Source organism: Scylla paramamosain, chromosome 41, assembly GCF_035594125.1.
Source record: "Scylla paramamosain isolate STU-SP2022 chromosome 41, ASM3559412v1, whole genome shotgun sequence".
NCBI classification, from domain to species: domain Eukaryota; kingdom Metazoa; phylum Arthropoda; class Malacostraca; order Decapoda; family Portunidae; genus Scylla; species Scylla paramamosain.
The window spans coordinates 11,136,967-11,144,466 of NC_087191.1; the positions used below are offsets into that span (position 1 = coordinate 11,136,967).

A 7,500-nucleotide genomic window follows, 5' to 3' on the forward strand; every position below is an offset into this window, starting at 1 on the left:
GGACAGCGGGTGAAGATAATGACAACGAGAACTACAATGAAAACCTGCAGGGAGGGACTGTAAGATGAAGAACAATGACAAGTGCAATGGCTGTTAAGAGAGAGACTACAAATAGATTTAAAAAAATATATAAAAAGGAACAGTAACGAGAACTACGAAGATAGCCAGAGAGAGAGAGAGAGAGAGAGAGAGAGAGAGAGAGAGAGAGAGAGAGAGAGAGAGAGAGAGAGAGAGAGAGAGAGAGAGTACAATAGATTAAAAAAAGAACAAGGAATAGATGCATAAAGATGAAACTACAATGAATGAGACTAGCAATAACACTAAGAACTCCAATGAACCCTTATTCAGAAACGCTTCAATCTCCCACAGACTATTTTCAAAGGCAACAGTGGTGATTAGCCGGGTTCTGAAGAGTGTTTCTCCTGTTAATAATGTAGAAATCACGTCAATCTGTCACCTGAACCGTAAAAACACCCTTAAAAACACAAGAAACTTCATCTAGAGCCTTATGAAAATGGTGGTGCGGCGCAGAAATGTTTCAGAATACGAACAGAAAACGTGAGGAGAGAGATGTCGAAAGGCTCACGAGGGAAGCGAACAATGTTATAAAAAACAATGAAGCACTGAGGAGACAGACAACGATAACAGCAATAACAACAAGAACCTCGTATACAGAAGCCTTGTGGAGAGAAATTACCGAGAGATTAGGATTGGTCACAAAAATTACAATGAAAATCTAAGGAAACAGACCACGAGAGGATCAAGAAGGATTCGAGCAAGGAAGGTTAGAAAAGGATTAGTAAGAGCAATAACAATAACGAAATACACAATGAAAGTCAATGAGGGAGATTAGAAAGGTATTAGAAAGGATCAGAACAACAATTACAATGAAAACCTGTGGGCGGAAATTAAAGATACACTAGAAAAGATGAAAAGAACAATGATATAGAAAACGAAGGAACTGCAATGAATAAGAATAACAATAACACGAGCTACAATGAAAACGTATAGAGGGAGATTTAAAAAAGATTACGAAAAGTTAAGAACAAAAAAAAATAATAATAATGATATAAAAGAACAGAGAAATGACGGAAGACACGATAAACAACAACAAAAACTAAAGAACTGTGAAAAAAGAGAATAGAGAAGAGTAATCTAAATAACATAGAGATTACAAAGCATAAGAACAACAATAACAAGAATAACTGTAATGAAAAAAAAAACCCAAGGACGGGGATACGAAAGAAATAGGAAGAATATAAACAAAACGAAACAAAAAAAAATAGCGAAAAACAAAAATGCAGTGAAGGCCTGTGGAAGATTACAGAGGGATAATAAGAGGATGAAAACAGTAATGATTTAGACGACAAAAAGATTAAGAAAGATAAGAACAATAGCAATAACAAACAGAACAGCAAAAAAAATAAACAAATAAATAAATGAATAAATAAAACAAAGTAAAAAAAAATAAATAAACAACAGACACTAAATGAAAACAAGAACACAGGCAATAACACCAAAGAGAACAAGAGATAAAGGGATTACAGAGGAAAAGAACATAGTAACAGTAAAAACAGCAGAAACGACACTAATATAAACAGCAATCAAAAAGTAGCAGAACCAGTGACATTATAAACAACAACAACAACAACAACAACAACAATAACACAACAGAGATCAGAGTGCAGAGCAACACCAATAACATCACCATTAAACAACAACAACAACAACAACAACAAAAGCAAGACCAATGAAAACAACTGGATGAATGATGACAAAAGAGAAAACAGGATTACAAGTGGAACACAAACGAAGAGCAAACAGCAATTATGTGAAGAATAATAACAACAACAACAACAACAACAACAACAACAACAACAACAACAACAAAGAAAACAACAATAATAATACGAGTTGCAGCATTTAGGAAATTTAACAAAACAACAACAACAACAACAACAACAACAACAACAACAACAACAAAATCAATAATATAAGCAATAACAATAAAAATAATCACAAAAAAAAGAAATACAGCAGAACAAGAGAGAGAGAGAGAGAGAGAGAGAGAGAGAGAGAGAGAGAGAGAGAGAGAGAGAGAGAGAGAGAGAGAGATGATAGATAGGACTGATAAATCAATACGAAAAATAAAGCAAAGGATAAAAATACTTTTTTTATGCAAATAGAGGGAGAAAGACACATGGAGAGAGAGAGAGAGAGAGAGAGAGAGAGAGAGAGAGAGAGAGAGAGAGAGAGAGAGAGAGAGAGAGAGAGAGAGAGAGAGAGAGAGCTATAACGAAAATATAAATGAAAACAACATGAAAGTCAAAACAGATAATTTAGCGAACGAAATATGAAAGAAAAAGAAAAGAATACATGCATAGCTAATAAAGAAGGAATGATAAAAACAGGAAATGAGTCAAAGATAATTAACGGAAGGGAAAAAAAAATGAAACGCACGTAGAAAGAAGAATGAATGAGATAATAATGAAGAATAAGACATGCGTGGTACTTTGATGATACGATGAGAAACAGAGATAAGAGAAAAAGAAGATGACGAAAGAATAAGAAGAGAAAAAAACAAGAAAATGCAAGAAAACAAAAAAAAATTATAGTAAAAACATAACCAAAAAAAAAAAGAAAAGATATGAAAAGAAAAGAAAAGAAGACATAGAGAAAAAGAGAAAATAAAGACGACATGAAAATAAGCAACCATTGAAATAACATAAAGAGTGGAAAGGATAGCATGGATAAAAGGGAAACAAGGAAAAGAAGGAGGATTATGGTGCACAAGAGAAAGAATAAAAGGGATGAGAGGGAGACGTGTTAACTTCAGAGAAAATGAGAGGAAGAGGAGGAAGAAAAAAGTGAGAGGAGGAGGGAGAGGGGAGGGAGGAAAAATAAAGGAGATGGAGTAGGTTGGGGAGAGAAAATTTGATGGACGCTGGAGAGAGAGAGAGAGAGAGAGAGAGAGAGAGAGAGAGAGAGAGAGAGAGAGAGAGAGAGAGAGAGAGAGAGAGAGAGAGAGAGAGAGAGAGAGAGAGAGAGAGAGAGAGAGAGAGAGAAAGGGAAACGAAAGAAAAACTAAAATACAAAGGAAATTAATTAAAAAACATACTGATACGAGAGAGAGAGAGAGAGAGAGAGAGAGAGAGAGAGAGAGAGAGAGAGAGAGAGAGAGAGAGAGAGAGAGAGAGAGAGAGAGAGAGAGAGAGAGAGAGGACAATGGAATAACGTCAATCATAACAAATGGGAACTGGCAGAAGACAGACAGAAGGACAGACAGAAAGACAGACAGCAATAAATATATTCAAAGGACACACACACACACACACACACACACACACACACACACACACACACACACACACACACACACACACACACACACACACACATGATAAAAAAAAACATATAAACTCAAAATTAAACAGATAGGAAACACAATAAAAAGTAATAATAATAATGATAATAATAATAATAATAATAATAATAATAATAATAATAATGAATGAAAAAACACCGCAGGTAACCCCGTATTTCTTATCACAAAAATAAATAAACGAATAAACAAATAAATAAACATCAAAATAAACAAAACAAAAAAAAATAAGTAATAATAATAATACAAACCAGACAGAAATACAAAAATAAATAAACAAATAAACAAATAAATAAACATCAAAATTAACAAAACAAAAAAATAAATAAACAAATACAATCACCATATTTCTTACCATCACCACAAAAAAATAAATAGAATAAAATAAATAAACAAATAAATAAAATAAAACTAACTCATAAAATAAAAACGAAAAACAAAATTACCAAGAATCACAAAAACAGGAAAAAACAAACAAACAAACAAACAAACAAACAAACAAACAAACAAACAAACAAACAAACATTTTCATCAATATACACCTTTCACATGCATATTTTTCCCCCTCTAACTTTCTTTCTCAATCTTATATTCTAATGTCACCACCAACTCGTACAAATTTCCCAAGCTCTTCTTTCATAAACGCCTGAAACACGTGCACAAGTTCTCCTTAGTGGCTGTCGAGCAATTTAAGACCCCAAGTGCATATATAAATAAAGGATCTAATACTCTGAACGTTTTATCACTCCTTCAGCCTTCGCCTTCTCTTTCTCTATCTCCTTTTATATCTTCCCCTGACATCCTTGCATTATTTTCCTATCACGTCTCTTTTCTGTAGTATTGTCTCATTCTTGATTTTCCCTGTATTGTTTCTCTCTCTCTCTCTCTCTCTCTCTCTCTCTCTCTCTCTCTCTCTCTCTCTCTCTCTCTCTCTCTCTCTCTCTCTCTCTTTCGATCACTCATTTCTTTGTTCGATCGTTTAGTTTAGTTTTTTTTTATGTATTTTCTTTTTTTTCATATAGATTTTATTTGCGATTTATTTGTTTCGTTTGTTTTTCGTTATCATACCTATGCATTTCTTTGTTTCATGTCTATTTTCTCTTTGTTTTTATTCTTGTTCTCTCTGTTTTTCTCTGTTTTTATGTGCGTATGTGTCTGAGTGTCCGCCTGTATCGCTGTTTCTGCATCTGTCTGCTTCTCTCTCTCTCTCTCTCTCTCTCTCTCTCTCTCTCTCTCTCTCTCTCTCTCTCTCTCTCTCTCTCTCTCTCTCTCTCTCTTGCTCGCTCACTCGCTCGCTCAACCTTTCTTCAAACCAAAACACAACAGCTTTTCTTTTTTTTCACAGTTTTTCAAAAATTTTATAATATTTTCGTCTGTCTCAACCACACGCGGCCTCACTTTTGCATTCTAAACTGTAAACCCACACACGTGACGCGCATTCTTTGGGCGTGCATGCTGCAGCTTCACGAGTTGCGCTTTCCATTATAAAAAGACGAGGAAAGTTCAGATGAATAAATCTATTTCTAAAACGTTATTCTATTTGTAAAAGTTATTCCCTCCCTCTCTATCATCGGCTCCCGTTTTTTATTTATTTTTGCAGGTATTTCCACTCAGGTTGTACTAGTTAATATTTTAAATCGAGTTAGTTCGCTCTGTCCGCTTCCAGAGACTTTTGTGTCATTTATTTCCTGGCGTGTAAATATGAAAACATTCTTAGCTACATACGCTGTTGTGTTTCCATTAAGCGCTCTCTCTGTGTGTGTGTGTGTGTGTGTGTGTGTGTGTGTGTGTGTGTGTGTGTGTGTGTGTGTGTTTCAAGATCGTATTCAAAAGCTTTTCTCGCCAGCTATAGTGAAAAGTGTAGACGCTTTCAAGAGTGTTTATATGATTGCAGTAAAAGTTTAACAGACTCTAGTGGAAGTTAATGTGACCTTCAAGGGGGTTTTGTTTCTAATGATAGTTAATGATAGTTTAACAGGTACTAGTGTAAATTACTGAGAATTTCCAAGGGTCCTTTCATGATGCTAGTGGCAGTTTAACAAGCTTTAGTGGAAGAAAGGGGGAGGTTTTTCACGGATGTTTTCATGATTCTAGCGGCAGTTCAGCAGATTATATTAGATGCTCTTAGGATCTTTAACGGTGTTCGCTTTATTATATTGATAGTTTAACAAGCTCTAGTGGGAAAAAAATATATGGTGTTTTCAATAGTGTTTTCGTGATTCTAGTGATAGTTTAACAAGCTCTAGTGGAAGCTTCTGGGATCTTTAAGAATGTTTGTATCAATTTAATGGTAGTTTAGGACGCTCTAGTGGAAGAAATTGTTTTCAAGGGTGCTTTCATGATTCTAGTGATGGTTTAAGAGTTAAGAGACTAGTAAAAAATGACAGAGAGTGTTCAGGAATGTTTCCATGGTCGTAATGACAAGTTAGGTCAGGTTCCTATGATCATTAAGGATGTATGCATGACTAATGATAATTCAACGCACACACTAATGTAAGAAAAAAATGTCCAAGTGTTTTCATGATTCTGGTGGCAATGTAATAAAAACCCTGCAATGCCAATGAAGGAGAAACACCCATGAGAACACAGGTGATAATCGCCATGCCCTTTGACAACAATCCTGATGAGTCTAAAGCACCGAGGAATATAGAGTTTCCTTTGCTCCTGTTTCCCGCTTTTATCATCTCGGAATTACGTGTTTAGTCCATCAAATGTTAGGTCTAGTTTGCCTGTCAGTTAGTTTGACAGTCGGTCCGTCATTTAGTCAGTCAATTATTCTGTCTGTCAGCGAGTTAGTCAGTTAATAAATCATGCGGGTTGTATTGTTTTGGTGCGTCTATTTCCTCTTCTCTCCCTTATCCAGTCAGACACTCAGTTAGTCAGACACTCAGTTAGCCAGTCAGGTAGCCAGTCAGTCAGTCAGGTAAGCAGTCAGTTAGTTAGTACAGTCATTATTCAGTTTAACAACCAATTAGTTAGTTAATCAGTCAATCAGTTATTCAGTCAGTTAATTAATCAGTAATTGAGTCACTCAGTCATACAACCAACAAAGTCAGTCAATCAGTCATTCATTCAGTCAGTCACTCGCTCCCTCACATGGACGGTTCACAAGTCAGTCAGTCCATCAGTTAGTCAGTCAGTCAATCAGCCGGTCAGTTACTCTATCAGCCGCTGTGTCAGTTAATTACTCACTCAATCACTAACTATAGTAATTCTATTTGCCGATCTCCTCTCTGGCTGGCTGTCTGTCTTTCTGTCTGTCTGTCTGTCTGTCTGTCTGTCCGTCACCTAAAAATAACATTTCTCGGATGTAAGACAAAAGCATCACACAAACATTTCTCGCATATTAAACAAACAACACCTTAGTAAAAAGATTAAAGACATGAAAAAAGAAATAAGACACGCGGGATTCCTGGAAAGAAAATGAATACAGGAAAATTTTAGCGAAAAACTACAGCGGAAAATACAATTAGAAATATACTGAGCCAATTGGAATCAAACACCAATTTAAACTACCCAATGGGGGCACAGGGATTAGTGGTGCTTGGATTTGATTGGCTGGCTGTATTTCGGTCGTGGATAATGTATTATGTTCCGTTTTAGAGAGGGCATGTGTAAGTGTATTAGTGATGTTTTACAAAATGTATGTTTGGAGAGCATTGTTCATAGATTGTGATGCATATATGAATAACAGTCGATGGCCATGTTAGTGTGTGTGTGTGTGTGTGTGTGTGTGTGTGTGTGTGTGTGTGTGTGTGTGTGTGTGTGACAGTGCCGCTTTATTACAAGTATGTATGTACGTCACTCAATTTTCACAATATGTTTTCGCGCTTGTCGTCACTCCACTCCTAGCTGTCTGTATGTCTGTGTGTGTGTGTGTGTGTGTGTGTGTGTGTGTGTGTGTATTGTTAGTATGTTTGCCTTTGTTTGTATGCGTGTTTATCTTTGTCTCTCTTTGTCAAGTCTCTTCAAGTATCTGTTTTTTTTTTCGTCTGTCTTTTTTTCTATCGTTGTCTTTGTCTCTCTCTGTTTCTTTCCGTCTGTCTGTCTGCTTCTTCACGTGTCAGTTTCTTCGTTTGTTTGTTTGTCTGTTTGTTTTATCTGTCTGTTTGTATCCG

The 7,500-nt window shown here is 35.8% G+C and overlaps 1 protein-coding gene across 1 annotated transcript in view; it reads right to left on the reverse strand.

The window, feature by feature from the left end:
- Positions 1 to 7,500, reverse strand: part of LOC135092969 (cell adhesion molecule Dscam1-like) — a 153,045-nt gene that overhangs the window by 66,019 nt on the left and 79,526 nt on the right. The window lies entirely within an intron of this gene.